Source organism: Strongylocentrotus purpuratus, unplaced genomic scaffold (genome assembly GCF_000002235.5).
Source record: "Strongylocentrotus purpuratus isolate Spur 01 unplaced genomic scaffold, Spur_5.0 spur5_scaffold_20, whole genome shotgun sequence".
Lineage (NCBI taxonomy): Eukaryota > Metazoa > Echinodermata > Echinoidea > Camarodonta > Strongylocentrotidae > Strongylocentrotus > Strongylocentrotus purpuratus.
In genome coordinates this window covers 30032184-30051184 of record NW_022145606.1, presented here as the reverse complement: position 1 = coordinate 30051184, position 19001 = coordinate 30032184, and the positions used below count along the sequence as shown (strand labels likewise).

The following is a 19001-nucleotide window of genomic DNA, read 5'->3' as shown; positions in this document are numbered from 1 at the left end:
CAATCTCTTTCTATCTTTAATCACTGTATATTTCTTCTTCAAAATGCCCCTCTTCCCCACTACATGTACATTGTATGTCTCTCAAACCTGTTATCTCACATGATATCCATTTCTTCCTTCCTATTTCTAGATTCTCCCCCTTCTCTCTCCTTCTCTTTCTCTCTCTCCTTTCCTCCCTTCCTTTCCCATCTTCACTAATGGATTTATTCATACATAGCATTGTGTTGATAAAGATGAAGATCAATTACATGCCCTGAAGTTGTTTTCCACAAAGATGACAATGGAATTCTATCCAAAACTAAAATTGCTAACCCAATTAGACAGCATCTACTTCCTGATCTTGTTTTCAATTGTACTCCACACACAGTACCTGTACATCATTACCTACAGAAAGTACACTGACTTTTTATAAGGAAGATTAGGAATGGTTTTCAATCATGCTCAACTTGTCAAATATAATTCATCAAATCCAATTTGGTTACAGCTGTATCCGACAATGGGGTATTTTCTTCTTCCTTGCAATTAATTGTTTATTTTTGTTTGTGTTTTCAGCTTTATACATTTTTGGCTGTATTTATGAATCATGCAATTCCTCTGTGAATATAGGTTTGTATTTCAATGAGAAGAATTTACAAATTTAATGTTATTTCTTGTTGCCAGATTGGGCAAGCCTATGGCTTGTTCGACGTACAAAAATGATCATCCTTGCTATTAAATCAGTGTATATACAGTTTACAACTATTATCATTCATACCCTGACAAAGTTGTTGATTTACTCTATTAAACATGTGTGGTAGAAATAGGTGCATACTCTGCTATTTATTGGCTCGTTACTCCTCTTCGTTTCAATGTATTTCTTTTTTTCTTTCATTTTTCTGTATTGTATTGTATTGAACTTGCAAACAATTATTTGTCAAATTACTGCCATCTTAATTTTAATTGTGTACCTCTCTCTACAGTAAACATTTTCAAGTCTCCCAGGAACCTATTCTTTACAAGCTCTGCTTTTCTATAGGTTCCTGCACATTTCACAGTTTTGTACTTTTGTCTGCATGGGTTTCCTTTAAATGATATTAGTTGTCAAACAAATGTGATGATTACCTTGTCAACTAAATCATTTTATTTTTAATTATGAAACAATATGTCTTTTATGTATATTTTGTTATCTGTATTATTTCTGCATGTGAAATGTGAAATCAATAACTCAACTAAACTCAATCATTGTTTCTTGAAAATGTGACATATATATTAATGCTTACATAATAAAGTATTCAACTAAGGCAGTAATTCAACCAGTCCAACTTTAATTCTTGAGTTACAAAAAAAAAAACATCAAATTTACAAGGGTATGAATAATTTAGTTGTTAAACATATATACATGTATTATCAATCCTTATGATGTACCATTTTTTGTGTACATACTACAAAACTAAGAAATCTATCAAAATATGTTTCTTCCATCTGAAAATTCCTTATTCTAGAATTCTGTAAAGACGTCATGGAAATTGTTGGTAGCCTGTGCAAACAAACGATAGAAAGACCACATCCTACATTATAAAGTAAACATCTCTCTTTTTGACTCCATTCACATTAGACTCAAATGGAGGGGAAAATTGCATTGCAACTATGACATTCTTGTATGAAATGCAATCAAAACATTTCTATAGATCGATCAAGGTCAATAACTTCAACCTAAAAGTTCCCACATTCTCCTGTCTACAATTTTGATTTGTTTTTTTCCATAGCACATCCACATCTTAAATAGGCCAAGTATTAATAATTGATTCATAGTTTCTTGTTTGGAATTGTTTAAAGCAAGGACAGGTCACCTTGATATTAATTTTGGATATTTTTCCTGTAAATCTATTTTATCACAAAGTTTCTTAACATAGTTTCATTCATGGTACATGCACACTCCACAGTTTTAGAAGTGTTAACAAGGTGAAATACATGGGGTTAGTTCCCTCATAGAGGAGATGTCCATCTCTCTCTCTCTCTCTCTCTCTCTCTCTCTTTCTGCCTCTCTCCCTCTCTCTCTACTTTATATACCCTTAACATTACATGCTAATTTGTCGTTTGCAATGCATTCAATATTCAGAAACATGTTATGTATTCAAATATCCAAAACTGAATTAATCGAAACGCATACATTCAAGCTGAACACAAGTTCAAAGGGCGGGGAAGACATGAGACGATGCAAATTCCCCACTTCTATTTCCATCCATCTTTTGTTATCTCGTGCATGGCATTGAAGGTATAATTAAGCTGCTATGTGTGAACGGTCTATAGAGACTGCGGTATGGGTACGGTCGCAATGGCGTTACCAAAAGCAAACAGCAACGGGGCAAAGGGCGGGCATCGTACTTTGGCCGGGCGGGTCTCAAACACGAGTAGCACCTCGTTCCTTTTTATTATCTCCTCAAACATCTTTATTTAGCCTAGGAAGCAGGCGTGTTCCAACATCACGATTCCTTTATGAGATGATGGCTGGTTAAAATTGTGTGACACATGCTTTCTTGACTATTTCTAAAAACCAACCTACATGTAACTTAATTCTACCTCTGGACCCTGCACTACCGGTATTCCTTACTAATATTCCTAACATTAGCCAAAAATGATGTTAACCCAACCCTACATTAAATGTTGCCAGAGCATATATACATTTAACTACGAAATTGTTAACAGTGACACCCTTTGTAAATGTAATGTATTTTTGGGGAATAGACGGAGAAAAATAGGGTATGTGAGAAGAGATTAGAAGAGAGAATTGAACTAGAAAGAGAATAAGTGAGCATGACATTGAGGGGAGTAAAAGAGAAATTAAAATCATGACAACAAATCAAAGTGGATAGAAAGAAGGAGAAAGTGGTACAACAAAGAGAAAGAAATAGAAAGGATACTCCTCTTTGGAGTTTTGTATTTTGTGGGAACAGACTCCTGTCTTTACATAGGATTGAGACAAATATTTCTAAAGCTGTGAATTTGTGTAAGGTAAATCAAATCTAATGACGTAGCTGATGAAATTGGGAATCTGTATTTACTCTTTCGGAATCATCTTAAAGTGACCTTGTAAACTGGGTTCTTTGACGGGTTTTGCTGACGTCGTTTCGTTTTGTACTAGCTTTGATCTTTGAGAGTGTGATAAATACACAGTCTTTAGTCACATATTCACTTACAGCAGTGAATCATGACCAACATCAAATATCTTCACACCAAATCACATAACTTCCATTCTAAAACGATTCTAATTATTGCTCCTCCCAAATTATGTCCACATAGAGAGTGGTCAAATTTACCACAAATAAAAACCTAAATATTCTTCAAATTATCATGACTGTTTTTTGTCTCACTTCTCTAAAAAGTTTGATAGTAGTAGCAGTAGTAGTAGAAGTAGACTTTATTGGATAACTTGTTTAGCACAGGTCTAATCTGCCACAAGGTCCATAACAGTGACATCATTGTTCATTAGAAACTTTGAGCCTATTATTTTGGAACAAAAAGTATGTATTTTACAAGACACATTTTATCTGTTCAGTACCTTACAACCCCTGGCACTGTTATGTTACATGTAGGTATTTGACATGATGGTTTGTATGAAAAGATAAGACGAATTGTCAATATTTGTATTTGGCTACATTCTGATTCAAGGCCCATTTACAAAAGAGAAAAGAATTTAAAAGTACTAGTATGTACAAGTGGAAACAACTACTTCCCATTATTAAAAGCATTCACAATTACTGTTGAGATATGTGCATGCAGGGCTTGCTTCTGCTCTGCATGCTATAGCACAAAAGTGAGGGGAGTCATGAAAGCAAAATCTGGAATATCATGTGCGTTTTAAAAACGTTCATTTACACTGCAAAAAATACATAAAGTTTTGCCACATTTTGTGAAAAGCCACACTTCAGAGGATTATTTTGGGTATTCAGATTTTGGGGGCATGTTTATGTGTAGTAGAAGTAGTAAAAGCAGCTACTTCTGATGAAACTCTTGAACGTGAGAACATTTCTGGGTTTATGTTTGCAGTGTAAATGGCTCTCAAGTATTTGTGTTTTGGTAACATCCGGATATAAATCGCTATTCTAATGTACAGTATCCTCAAGAGATAATGATATCTACCCGACTGTAAAGAAGACTGTGAATATATCAAGAGTTTGCTGGATAATCAGTAGACCGGGTGAACCTAGCCTGCAAGCACAAACCCCGGTCAGTCGTAAAAGTGAGTCTGCACTATAAGACTACCATAGGCCATGTACTGTATATTGACACAACCAGTAGGTAGCTGGGCTAGACTTCTCTCAAGGCACAATGATTTTTTGATTAAGTGTCAGATTAGGGTCTGTGCCTGCAGACTAGGGTGAACCCACATGCAGGGGGCGCACTGCAACTTGCAAGCCGCAAGAGTACCGGTATCATGAATAAAAATAGATTCTCAAGACTCTTCAGGGAGCCGCGATGGCTGAATTAAAAAGAAAAGTGAATTATGCTTTATACAATTAACAATACATACTGCAGGGTTAACAAGCTACATGTATGAAAATGGTGAGCCTGACCAGCAAGCAGAATTAACTTGTAACATACCACATTGAATCCCAAAACAAGACTTTCGATGTCTATCACTATCAGTAGTTCCAACCTTCATAACAAGTCATAAATAGTGCACAAACTGCATCGAATTGACATGGAAGATTCCACCTGATGACAACTAATTGTATTCCTGAGAACTGGTAGAAAAAACCAAGTAAGTAATTGGTTCAGTCAAACATCAAGAAGAACTTGTAACATATAATACCTCATTAGATCGTAGACAAGACTATCCACATCTATCACCATCAAAAGTTCCAACTTTTATCACAAGTCAAGCATATTCTGCACAAAATCCAACTTATAGAAATATATCAGTCCACCTTTTTTAAACGATTTGTTTACCTGAGAACTGGAAGAAGGCTTGGTACTTGCCTCAGTGAAACAGCAAGCAGAACTTGAAATAGAATTAGCCAATAAATCCAAAACACGAGTCTGTGCGTCTATCGCTATCAAAAGTTCCAATTTTAATAACAAATCAAGCCTTCTGCACGCAACGCTGCTGAGAGAAATATGCTATTCCACCCTTTTTCACGTTTTTCTCACAAAAGTTACATTCCTGGATACAGTACTAAGTGACTCACAAACGGACCACGTACTGTGGGACCTGAAAGGAGGGCTGAATATTTTTAGGGAGGACAGGATATGCTTCTCTATTGTCTGCGGCTTAACCGAGCGTGAAACGAGGTTGTACTTGATAATAAAGCATACACCCTAACAAATGGAGAGACAGGAGGCCTGTTTCGATCAGCTCGAGATTACCAAATGGCCGCTACATGTATTTCCGATTCGGGAAATAATCCAGAAGTTACAAATTGCGTCCTCATCAGCTCGAGACTCAAACTCAAACTTGAAACTCAAGCTCGAGATATTTTGCTCAGCGTTCACGCATAGTGCGAGTCTTTAGGCTGTTCAAGACGCATCAGACAAATAGCGGGATATTTTGCAAACTAGCCCAAGATATCTTGGGATGATTATCACGACCAAATACCTCGCTAATTGCAACTTTGGGCTGATGAAGATGCAAGTTAACTGGATAATTTGCGATCGGGATAGTTGAAATAGCGGGTTATTTGGCAATCTCAAGCTGATGAAAACAGGCCTAGGGAGAGACAGGGAGAGACAGGGACCATCCCGTGCCGACCCAGCCCATTTGGCAAATCGGTGCAACCCTACGGTTGGAGATATGGCAATGCAAGGCAATGCATACATGTCCATCATGGCAAAGTACATATCGAAGGGTCAGTGACACAAAGACGTAACTCCATTTTGAGAAAAAGTGGTTTAAGTGTCACTGAGCACTTGGGCCTTAAGGAGTTAAGTCTGCGTTTCACTAGCCTTTAACTTCAATGGGGTGTTGGGTGGAGTTAAGTCTTTGTGTTTCCTGGAAAGCCCACATTTTTCTGAACATTTTGATATCAAATATTCATTTTGGTAAAATATTGAGTAAGTTACGTCTTTGTGTTACTGAACCCTCGAGTTTAGCTATTGTATTTTTTGCTGTGAGAGATCAGAAATAGGAAGAAAATTTGAGCATGTGAGCTTGTGGCTTTTCAGAAATATTTGAGATTAGTTACGCTCTAAGACTACAATGAAGACTATTATTTTATCTCGAAAGAGGACCTCAAGGTACTGAATAAAATGTCAATTACTGGTACCCTTAGATTATTGAATTCAATGACAGACATCTACTAACACAAATCTATTAAGAAATATGCATCATACCACTTTTCTACATAGGTTCTGAAATTGCTATACAAATACGCCAACAATATGAATATAACTTTGCATTTCCATACAGTGTACATACTGCACATGTAATCCCCTTGAATAGTTGTGTTGAAAAGTTGAAGTTCTACTTCAATTGATGATTTGAAATATGCATAGTAATTATATGATCATAATCACCTTGATCTATATGTAATCACAGCTAATATAAATATTTCCCTCTCTCACATATATGGAAAGAATTATTCCTCGTCTGGTATTGGTTATGATATTATTGAAAATCCCATTTCCGGAACACAAGAACTTTTGACCTCAATGGTGTTACCTGTACAGTTTTCGGCAATTTAACAGTGGGAAATACAGAAAGATAACCCCCTTGACCTCAGATTTTCCTTTAAAAAAAATTCCTATTATCATCATTACGATAGCGATTGAAAGAGCTTGTTTACAACAGACTTTAAAGATGATATCAAGGAAGGTTCATGAAAAATGAAATATAACAAAATCCAAAGGGAGTCCGATAGTATGTTTGGCGATATATTTACAAAATCAATTCCTTTTCATGGTGTGTCTTTTATTTTAATTAAATCAAATAAATGTGTTATCCTCAAGTTGCTTTACTTTCAATTTTCATACAAAAATGATCGATTCCATGAATGGATAAAATATGTCTGTTTAGTCATATTGTACCTCATGTGGTTACCTTTTTATTCTTTTTTTTTCTGGTCTTAGCATCTGCATAAAATAATGATGGGTCTTCAAGGTCAACAACAAAGTCAAATATACATGCTTTTACTAAATGATCTAAAATGATCTAAAATGAAGAATATATTACAGGTATCTCCTGAAAATATGGCTCACTGATACTTCTCACAGTAGCCTTTAATTTAAAACCAGAAATCACTAGAAATGGGTCCACTAGTCTTTTACAAAACGTCCCTAACCACAATAGTTATCTTCATTATCCTACCTCACTTTATCAACCAGTGAAATAGATGATTGGAATGCATTGACCCCAGTGCCTTAGAGACACCTCCCCATTCACATTATTGAAATTCATTGTATAGCCAAACAAGAAAATCATAGAGTTGTACAATATATTTCTCTAATTTGAATGCAATATAATAAAGTGATGTTCAATGAAACATCATATATAGCAAAACGCACATTTAAGCATCGTTTTGAAAGAATATTTTATAAAGAATCCAGGTCCCATTCTAGTCTGAACGCCATATAATATATTGCTACCCAGTGTTAATGCCAAATGTTAATTTCAGTATATGGTAACGTTTCATGCAACGTTTTTTTATACAATTTTTATTCAAATTTCCTCTAGTCCGAAAAAAGGAATAGTGTGAACGTCACATTGTACATGTATGTACATGTAGATCGTTTAAACTGAGGTGGGTTTATTGCAATCAGTGGGCATGAGATTGTCATCTAGTGACATATCAAAGCTGATCTAGTAAATATTATAGTGCCAGTTTTTGTCAGCTGATCTCTCTTGAAAACCTGTTTCTTTTAACCAAATATAATTTATTTTTTTCAAGTGTGTACAGTAATAACCCTGTCACCAATATTTATTCATACATGTACATGTAGTTTTATTGCCAAACTATGATTTTTTTTTCTACATGTAGATGCTGTTTCTTTGTACAAGATTTGTGTAAATTTTCTTTAGTGTGAACAGGCTGTGAGATAAAGAATTAGTATCCTGAACAACTGAGAAGGGTTCTTTGGAAGTCTCTGAACCGATTCTGACCGCAAATATCTGCAATCCACATATTTTCCTTTGACCGCATTTTTCTTCTGCATAGGACAGGACACACATCCTATTTCTACACTTGTTTAACCTGTTGACTACTGAACTGTATAGGTCCCATAGGTTTAACACAGGGACCACTAGGCTCCCATAAGTAAAGGGTTGAATTATAATGAAAGCTCTAGTTTTCTATACATTTGAATTCTTTTGTGAGATTTTTTTAATTGTTTTGGTTAGAAGGAAATGCAGTAAATGGTCGAATGGAGTAAATAATGAGGGATGCAGTCTTGTTTATTCTCAAATGAAAATGATAGAATACCAGTAGGCCATTTTTAGTAATATAATGAAATGTAATGCAAAATCTTTGTTAAGTGCCCTGTTACAAATATTTCATTCACCTGTTACAAGTAATTGTACTTCAAAATTTGGAAAGCGTATAGCATACATTCTGTGTTGTTAGGTAGGAAAAGCCATAATGTGTGTCTTACCTACAGTTATATAGCAAAAATTAGTAAATGCAAAAACTAGAGCATTCACTAAATTTTCACAGAAGATGCAATCATAGAAAAATATTTCAAATACTTTGTAAGATAGCACTTTCAAAAACAAAGATTTATTCAATAAATATTAATACATTGAGCAGTCTTTATATACAGGTTTCATGGTATACCTGTGTGAAGGCCTATGCTAGCGATGACTACCAAAGTATACATAGGTTGCGTTTATCTAGGAAATTTTTGGCTAGAATCAGGTTTCTCAAACGTCTTTCAGGCAAATTTAGAAGTAGATAAACGCAAAGCCTTTTTCAAACGTCTTTAGATATGGGCATATCAAAAGACGCAAAAAGGTGCGTTTTGTATGTGACATACAGCCAGAATCACGTTTCTGAGAGGTCGATAAACGCAAAGCTGTTTTGAACGTCACATACAAATAGGACCACACAGGTGTTGTGTACAAGCATGTGTGTGAATTTGACCTTCGAGAAACTGTCTGCTTCCCGGGTCAAAACAGCTGGGCAGACACAAGGCCTTTATTTTGAATCGTGAAGAGTAGATAAACGCGACATCCCGCAAATCACGATCGTATAGTGGGGTATGATAGTGGGGTTCGATAGTGGGGTACGAAATGTACATATCTAGTGGCAAGCCTAGATAAACGCGCTCATAGTCAAACCACCTTAATACATGAAATGTACCGTTATATGCAAATGAACTGTGATTATCCAAAGCCACTCCAGCAGACAAACATTGGTATGCAAAGCTTCGCGTTCATAGAAGAAAAGGCGATTAAAGATCCTAAACGCAAAGAGCTTACTAAAGGAATAAACCACCCTTAAATTCAGATTTAAATCGTTGCATCTCCTTCTCGTTCTCTCGCTTGCACGGTGCGGAAACTACTGCAGGTGTCTCATTCTATTCACAATCGGCCATAGAAACCTTAGTAACTCTTGGATATTCCAAGGTTAGATTTTCAAAGGAAAAAGCGGTTAAAACCCTTTCTTACAGTTTAAATGAATCACTTTTATTCTCCTCAAATTCGAAACAATTATTTTCACTTTCCTTTTTTTTAATAAATGACCTACCGGTAGGCTTCTAGAGCGCATTCTATCTTCATGGAAAATACCAATGTGCTTTATAATGAATAAAGCAACAAAATTACAGATAACTTCTACTAAATGGAGGATATGAAATATCAAAATAAGAACAAGCTTGATCACTACACTTATCACTATTCTTAGTTTGAAAAAATATATATGAGATGAGACAGTTTTGAGAATTAAAATTACAAAATATCAAGAAGGAAGTTGCCAATGTGCAAATAAATGTCAATAAAGTTACAGTAGAGCTGTGAAAATGAGAAATGGTAGGCAGTAAGCATAACATTTGAGAAGGCGAATCTTGGGTCTAGATTTGAAAGTTTGAATATTATTACACAATACAGTACGATACTGATAGTAAGTAATAGACTTACATGCATGACTGAGGTAATGAGAGAAAGAGGGGGAAAGAAGGAGAGAAAATGAGAGAGGAGAGAAAAGGAGAGAGAGGGAGAGATAGGGAGAGAGAAGGAGAGGGAGAGAGAAAGAGAGAGATAGAGAGAGAAAGAGAGAGAGAGAGAGAGAGAGAGAGAGAAGACAAAAGCAAATATATAGCTATTAGAGAGATAGGAAAAGAGTCAAAGAAATAATTAGAAACATAAAACATAAATCAAGGTGCCATGAAAGAGAAAGAACGAGAGACATAATTAAATGTAGAGTCTAGACATTAGGTGATAGTGAGAGAAAGGATATCAATGGAGGATGGAGAAAGGAGAGGTTGAAAGACTTCAGAGATGGTGAGGGACAGAGAAGGGACAGAGAAGGCCTATCTTCATCAGCTCGAGATTGCCAAATATCCCGCTATTTCAACTATACTGATCGCAAATTATCCAGTTAAGTTGCGTCCTCATCAGCCCGAAGTTGCAATTAGCAGGATATTTGGTCGAGATAATCATCCCAGGATATCTTGGGCTAGTTTGCAAAGTATCTCGCTATTTGGCAAAATATCCCGCTAGGTGTCCGGTACTTATTCACCAGCCCGAAGACTCACACTATGCGCGAACGCTGAGCTAATTTCCCAGGCTTGAGTTTCAGGTTTCGAGGTTGAGTCTCGAGCTGATGAAGACGCGATTTGTAACTTCAGGATTATTTTCCAAATCAGAAATAGCATGCTATTTGGCAATCTCGAGCTGATGAAGCCATACCTAGAAAGAAGCAATGGTAGGAAGGTTTGCTTGCATCAAACTAACCAATTTTGCAAGATTCATCAGTTTACATGGTGCAAAGCAAATGAACCACAACATCGATTTCTATGCTTTCAAAATGTTTCTGGGCTTGCATGTTGCATAAAACTTACCATTGATGGTAACTTTGCCATCAATGTCAACTACCATGGTAACAGGGCTCAACAGCCAATCAAAATCAAGGTTTACATGGTAGTTATAATTGATGGCAAAGTTACCATCAATGGTATGTGTTGTGCAACAGGGAAACATGTAAAGTGGTCTTTATGTACAGGTTTCAATGAAAAATCATATTCAAGGGAATACCCAAATAGTGGTCTTTATAGACAGATGGTATTTTGTATACAGGTGATCCCTTAAACATGACTGTGCATGTATGTTTACAGTGTGTGTTGGTCAACACAAACAATTATAAATGGTTAGACCACATTAATACACAAATTGTACCATGACATCATAATTTTCTATACTTTTCTGGAGGGCTATGAAGGAGAGAGAGAGAGAGATGAGGGAGAACAAGAGAGAGGGTGAGAGAGAGAGATACATGTATGTAGGGAGATAACAGTTTGCATGTATACTTTCCTCGTACATGTACATACTCTCAGCATTTCTTTTTTCATTTTCACCCTCCGCTTGACAGTACCCCCTCTGTACTCACCCCCACGCTATTGTCCTACCTGCATTCCTCGGAACAATGGGGGCTCTCTTCGCTTCAATAGGATTCCCCCCAAGAGTCAGCTCAGATTTAAATCTTCAACTGGCTGTGAAGTATTGTTTTCCAACACTTGCCAAGAGGAGGATATTTTGAATGTATGTGTGTATGTATATGTGTGAGCGTGCTTGTGTGTTTGTATCATGTTATTTTAAAGTTTTTAAACTGTATAATTTATGTGTAGTTTGTTTTTTCTTTTTAAGGCCCCACCACAAGCAATTTGCTTCTAAGGGTGTCCTTTACCGTAATATGTTTACTATGTTACTCATTTGTATGTACATGTTTCATTTTATGGTTAAATAAAACTTTACTATACTTTCAAATGCATGCATGTATTGTGTGCGGAGTGCTTCCTTTGCCAAAGACAATCCCATCTGCAACAATATGGGCTTCTTTCTCCCTTTCTCTCTCTCTCTCTTTCTCTCTCTCTGTCTATTGCATTATATACTGTCAGTTTCTTTCTCCATTTCTCCCTTGCTATTGCTGTTTATTTCTCTCTCTGTATCTATCTCTCCCTTTCTCTCTCTCTCTATCTCTCTATCTCTCTCTCTCTCTCTTTCTCCCCCCCCCCCCCCCCCCTCTCTCTCTCTCTGTTGCATTCTATACTGTCAGTTTCTTTTCCCCTTTCCCTAGCTGTAGCTTTCTCTCTCTGTTTATATCTCTCCCTTGCTCTCTCTCCTCTCTCTCTCTCTCTCTCTCTCTCTCTCTCTCTCTCTCTCTCTCTCTCAGGCATTGTCCATACATGTATTTGACATCTATCAGTTAATAGCTGCAAAATTATATGCTACCAACTGCAGTACATGTACATCTCTTGATATCTCTCTCTCTCTCGCCCTACATTTTCGCCCTGTTCATAGTTACCACCTATTCTTAAAGTAGCCGCAGTTGTGGCTATGTTTACAGGTACATTGCCACAGTTCCTCCTCCATGTACACTTCCTCTACCATAAGAAAGATCAGCTAAAACATCTAAGAAATCTCCACCAAAGGCAAAGCGAAACCCAACAAAAGCTGGAAATATTGTGGCATTCCTCAACATTATCAACAGTGCTTACAGAAAAATACCACAATATTATGATATGGTTATGGTATCATGCATGCACCTCCCTATTAGCATGAACTGTGGAGGAAAAATTGCATAACGAAGCATATCAAAATACTACGGTTGTGCAGATATGAACTGAGCTATTCTTAGCATTTCCATTCTTTTCTTTCCCTCTTTCTCTGTCTCTCTATAGGGCTCTCTCTCTCTCTCTCTCTCTCCTTTTCTTTCTTTCCCTCTCTCACACACTCTCTCTCTCTCTCTAGTGTTCTCATGTTTTTCTTGTTTGTGTTCGGTTTCCGTTTTCAAGGTTTGCACTTACTGTGAAGGCATTCTGAGCGTACGTCATGTAGTGTTTCCTTTTTTCCTACTGCATGAAAAAGGCGTGGAATTTAATTGACATCATTGCTGTGTAATGTTCCAGAAATAAATTGTGTCCTTAACACGTCTAGCCAAGTACAGCAATATACATTGAAGGGCTACTGTAGATTTCAAGAACTTGACTTATGAAATACGCAGATTTATAATAGTCTACATAGAGAGGCCCCTGCATTTTGGGTTCCCATATTTATAAAATGCGAACATGGAATTATGAGCTTTACAATGTAATTGGTAGAAGTACCATTTGGCAAAAAACAGTATTATAACTTCAAGAAAAGGGTACAGGTACATGTAAAATTGATGTTAGAATAGTCAGAAAATAGCAATTAATGGGTGTCCATACTCAAGCCAGAAAGTAGTTTGTATTAGTCAAACCTGCTTTAGTGACCACCTGTCTACAAAAACCACATATTTGGTTTGCCTTGAAAATGGTTTCTCATTGAAACATGTACTAAAGGAGCCATCTACAAAGACCACCTGTCTACAAAGACCATTTTGTTGTGTTTCCCTTGGGCGGTGGGTATAGACAGGTTTGACTATATGATAATAAAGGTAATAATCGAGTGACAGAGATGTCTGAAAATTGCGTTATGCGTCTTTTCTTAACATGACTATTGAGTAACATGCAGTGATTCAAACTGCATGGAAGATGTAGTGCACAATGTATAGGTGCTTACACTGTAAAATCCCCATATCTTTCATAACAATGCATGCATGTAATAAAGGCATCCAGGGTCGTATGAAGAAACCATTATTCATTGAAAGACGGCTTTAAGATTTATCACACAAACTGTACAGTGTTCATGTATAACAGATCAACGAAAGGAGGAAGAGAGAGAGAGAGAGAGGAGAGAGAGGGAGAGTGGGGGGGGCATAGAGAAAGAGAGAGCGAGATCGAGAGTAAGAGCTACATGTATAGAAAGAAGAGAGGGAGGGTAAGAAAGAAAAAAGATATACACAGTGTAGAGTTCAAGCTATACAGACTACTGGTACATGTAATTACAGAACAGGTTAAGTGAGGGAGAGAGAGAGGGAGAGAGAGAGAAAGAGAAAGAGAGAGAAACAGGGAAAAAATACACGGGTCTTGGGCGAATTCTCCCCCAGAAATGCCCCAAAAGCCCCAAAATGTGCATAGAGTTTGATGCAAAACAAATTAAAGAGTGTTATTTTCATGCAAGCAAGCTTGAAAAGTAGCCCCCGAAATGTTTTTAATATTTTTTTTCCTGGAGAGAAAGAGACAGAGTCAGAGAACTGCATAAAAATTAAAGGATTCTTAGCAAGGGGACTGCAGAGTTAATGACAAGCCAAAGGTTAAAGTATACATGTATGTATTCAGATCTTCTCTAGATAACACACTATGGAACTGGAGTTTCTCACATTCGCCTTCTATTTGGTTGTCTGTACGTGTCTGTGTCATGTATGTCTCTCTCTCTCTCTCTCCCTCCCTCTCTCTCTCTGTCTCTCTCTCTGTCTCTCTCTCTCTATTTATCTCTCTCCGTCTCTCTCTGTCTCCCTCCCTCCCTCTGTCCCTCCCGCCCTCCCTCCCTCTCTATCTCCCTCTCTATCTCACTCTCTCTCTCTCTCTCTCTCCCTCTCTCTCTCTCTCTCTCTCTATCTATCTATCTCTCTCTCTCCTCTCCCTGTCTCTAACTCACTCTCTGCCCTTCCTCTTCACCCCCTCTTCTTTATATACCGGTACCCTCCCTCCCTTTATCCATCCCTACCTCCCTTCCTCTCTCTATATTATATCAAAATAATCAGATTATTGTCAGCATATTCTAGAACTGGGAGCTTAATTCCTTTCATTATTTTCAATGACGTTTCAATAGTATGGAAGTCATTTTTGTCGCATTTATCCACAACCACTCAATGCAATGCCCTCTACATACCTTATGTTGATTTGCCTACATGTATACGAACATGTCACCGTAATGGATACCAGATGAGTGAACTTGAAATATTTGGAATATTTGCCGGCGATCAAAGGGACTTCACTGCACACAATGACCGACCAGTGCGCAAGTTCCTACAATGAAACGCCAGGCTAAACTGATTGTTATTTGCGTCCAATCATGCACTACGTCATATAAGTAGGTGGGGGGCAATGAAGCCCGCAGAGGTGGGTCATAAATGTTTTCATAACTCTTCGTCCATTTCCCTGTCAAAAATCATCAAATTCATTGATGATCTGCATTCAACATGCCTGAGTCATTGTCACACCTCCCCTAATAACAATAACTCATCACTGAAGCATGATTCCTAAATATAAACATCGGAAGCTATTAAAGATAAACTCCAGTTCTGGTAAAAAAAAAAAATAATAATTCTCACAGAATCAAACGAAACACACTGAATGTCCAAGATTACAAATAAATGACATGTGCCAAACAATTTTGGAAGAAAATGTATACTGGCTGAGTAATGAGCATAGAAAGACAAGGAAATCAAGGTAGAACTAGCCCCGACACCATGTGTGTTGTCCCATATATAGCTTTTCGTGTACAGTGCTTGTTACTTTACCAAGACTCGGTCAAATTTAGTATGATTTTGATGACTCCAGAACCTTGCAGTGCACACCAATACTTACATGCTACATGATCAACTGTTTCTGATCCTTTCCACACCTTTTCTTTCACAATGCAATCGCATTACCAGTACTAAAGTTTATCTTTAAGGACGTGATTAGCCATGATGAATAAATATGTACAAATACACATACATGTATAAGGATTTAGCCTAATTTGACATCTAGGGGAGAATGGAGTACAGAGAGAGAGAGAGTGAGAGAAATGTAACTTATATACCGGTATTCATTTTTTTAAAAAAAAATTTTCTGCTGGTTTCTTACATCGAATATTAAGTTGAGAGGGAGCAAGAGAGACAGAGAGAGAAATTTCACTAATATATTCATTTTTGTGTCAAATGTCTTTTTCTGCTGCTTTGTGACATTGCATATGAAGTATAGAGGGAACAAGAGAGGGACAGACAGACAGACACAGAGAGAGAAATGCAAGTAATATATTCATTTTATGCTAATAATGTCTATCTTGTCTGCTTTATTACATTGATGACATAGAGACAACCTAGATGTAATTAAAACTAGATTAGTCACACTTTGGTGCCTGTACAAAATACTTCATTATATTTTGATATCAGCATATTAAGTGCATGTACACATACGTGTATCATATTTGTTCAATTTAATATGTGGAGCCAAGCTCCTACATGTAAACCAATCAGTTTGTTTTGACATTCAGTGTGTTTGTGTTTAATAACCTCTCTGAGAGTTTAGCACAAGAACCATAAGAGAGTCAGAAACAGACAGAACATTTACTTCTGAAAATGAGTGTACCAGTACATGTATCAATGAAACTTTAAGAATATACTGTAAATAATAATGTAATAATATTTACCTTAATTAGTTACCAGTAATAGTATAACATTTCTTTGAATTTGAACCTCTTATTCATTTGACGTTGTGACAATTGAGGTGTCTCCTTCCAAATTCTTCTTTAAATAATTGACAAATGTATTTCCTTCATGAATCTCTATGTATGTATAAAAAATTTGTAAAGGTTATTTTCCCACATTCTTAATCAGCTGCAGCTTCGTAACTGTTTCCAATGCAAGATTAATCTATAACAGTATTAAAAAGGGATTGCATAGGGAGGCAATAAAGAATGGAAATTATTTGCAAAAGCTGTTGTGTTCTACAAAGCAGTTCTTCTGTCAATTACTACCTACTGTCTTGTGCAAAGGTGCACGTATGGCAAACAAGCAACCATGCAGATCGAGAAGCAAAGTAAGCAATCAAAGTGCTTTTTTAACTGTCCCAGTTTAAAGGTACTATGTCCCATTTGCAGGCCAAAAAAATGAAAAAGTTAAATTCCAACTGCATTTGAAAGATAATACTAATTTAGAACTTCCCTAAAAAAGTTGGGGTTTGAAAATGTCTTCAAGTGAGAAAATAACGACTATTAGTTGTCAAATCCACTTTAGGGTTATAGAGCCCAAAAGTAATAGTCTTGATTTTCAGACAATTGTACCGAATGGTCATACGTTTTATGCTGCGCAAAGATTCATCAGTTTAATCTTGGCCATCACCAGAAGTGGGTTATTGATGTAGACAAATGCTCATGTACCCTTTACAACTCTTTTCATGTATGTTATTACCAAAGAAGAAAAAAAGCCAGTCAGACACTCAATAGTGTCTGACAGTGAAGTCTAGCAAGTAAACAGGTTTCCTTGCATAATTCGAATATGAGGACACTGCTAACGTTTAAATTTCACAGATAGGACATACATGACATATAATTCATAATTCCTGCAAAGTTCTACAGCATTTGAGGTTGGCTGCAAAAGGGACACAGTACCTTTAATATGATGTCAAATGTGAGCAAGCTTCAATCTTTGATATTAATCTGATAGCTTTGCATTGAAAGAAGGACAATTCCAAACGGAGGCTTAAAAGTTTAAAACCTACCTAGGCAAGGAGATTGATTTGAAAAAAGATAAAATTGAGTTGAAAATGACAGGTGGAAACTGGAAAGCCTCACAAAAGACAGAGAGAGAAAAAAGGATTTATCAACCTACATGTACTGTAATAAAACTTTAGCTCTGATCAAGCGATAACACTATAAAAAGAAATGTCTAGAAGCAATGGGGATAGGTTGACTATGTGGTGCCTCAGAATTGGTGTACAATGTCAGGTTTCGGAGTTATCAAAATGATCGGAAATTGATTTAATCTTGTGGAAAATCACATGCACTGCAATGGAAGTTGGTATGTGGAACTACACAACTACATGGCTTGAAAGACCAGTTGTTTCACATCATGAAAGCTATTAAAGGTCAAAAGTAACAATCTTTGAATTATAGATTTTACCATACCAGTACTCATTTTCCCAATAGACTGTAGTGTTATAAAAACTGTTAGGAAAACGCAAAATTTGATTACGATTTCCAATCATAAATATCTGGATAATCGAACAGACGATCGGCTTGTAAAAGTCGTGGGGTTCCTGACTGACCTAAAGGTTTACAATTATCATTGCAGCATGAGCTAAATCCAGGATTTTGTTTCAGAATCTGAGACAAAGATACCCAATCCCTTCAACGCCGAATTGAATACTCAGTAGGATAATAAACCACAAACCTGTGAAATCACATGTGAGCTGAGACAATCATAGTGTGAACATCAAGACCAGAGATATCCTGCAAAAAAAGAACAAAAGAAAGAGAGAAACAAGAGATATATGTTATTCTCCAAATCAACAGATAGTTTGCAATCTAAAACATCACTGCACTACCTATAGCTGCTTGCGCCCTCTTTCCAGCCAGCAATGCCTAAGCAGTACCCGTTCATCCCCCATAATGCCCTTTTTCTTATGTTAATTGAGAGCTGATTTGATGAGATAACCACCTGCAAGTGACCTCGCAGGGAGGTCTAAACCCTCCATGCCAAACTAGTGCAGAGGGGGCTATAAAAGGTATCACATAATTTTTGAAGCTACACCAACCTAGAATTTTGTAGGCAAGCTTTTTGACTACTCCTGTGGACTTTCTCAATCCAAGTGATCGGTTACATGTTTACACGTTGGGGAAACTGGCAGAACTCTTAATGAGCGATTAAAAGAACACAAAAGAGCCCTCAGATTGCGTAAGCCAGCCATCCCATTTAGCTTTAGCTGAACATGCCTTCAACACAAGACATATTATTGGATGGGATGATGCCCTCATTGACTTTAAAAGCAACTTCTGGTAAAGAAAGGTGAAAGAATCAATATGGATTAAGAGGATTAATCCTTCATTAAACAGGGACTCTGGATACCTATTGTCACCTATTTTTGGTCCAGTGATTGCAAGACACCAGGCACCACTGAGAAAACATGTGACTGATAATTTGGCTTGAGAAAGTTCACAGGAGTGGACGAAAGCTTGCCCACAAAATTCAAGGTTGCTAGAAGCTTTACCGGTAGTAATGTCATTATACCATTCCAAATAACAATATATG

General features: G+C 36.9%; 1 protein-coding gene across 3 annotated transcripts in view; it reads right to left on the bottom strand.

Moving 5' to 3' along the window:
- The window catches only part of LOC580229 (epidermal growth factor receptor kinase substrate 8), a 74363-nt gene that overhangs the window by 38631 nt on the left and 16731 nt on the right, over window positions 1-19001 (bottom strand). For 2 of the 3 annotated variants that reach the window (XM_030993163.1, XM_030993165.1), the window contains exon 2: window positions 18144-18202. The gene's annotated coding sequence lies outside the window, so the exon portion shown is untranslated. Of the gene's footprint in view, window positions 1-4929; window positions 5063-18143; window positions 18203-19001 lie in introns of those variants that run through there. The other variant, XM_030993164.1, reaches the window with a different exon arrangement.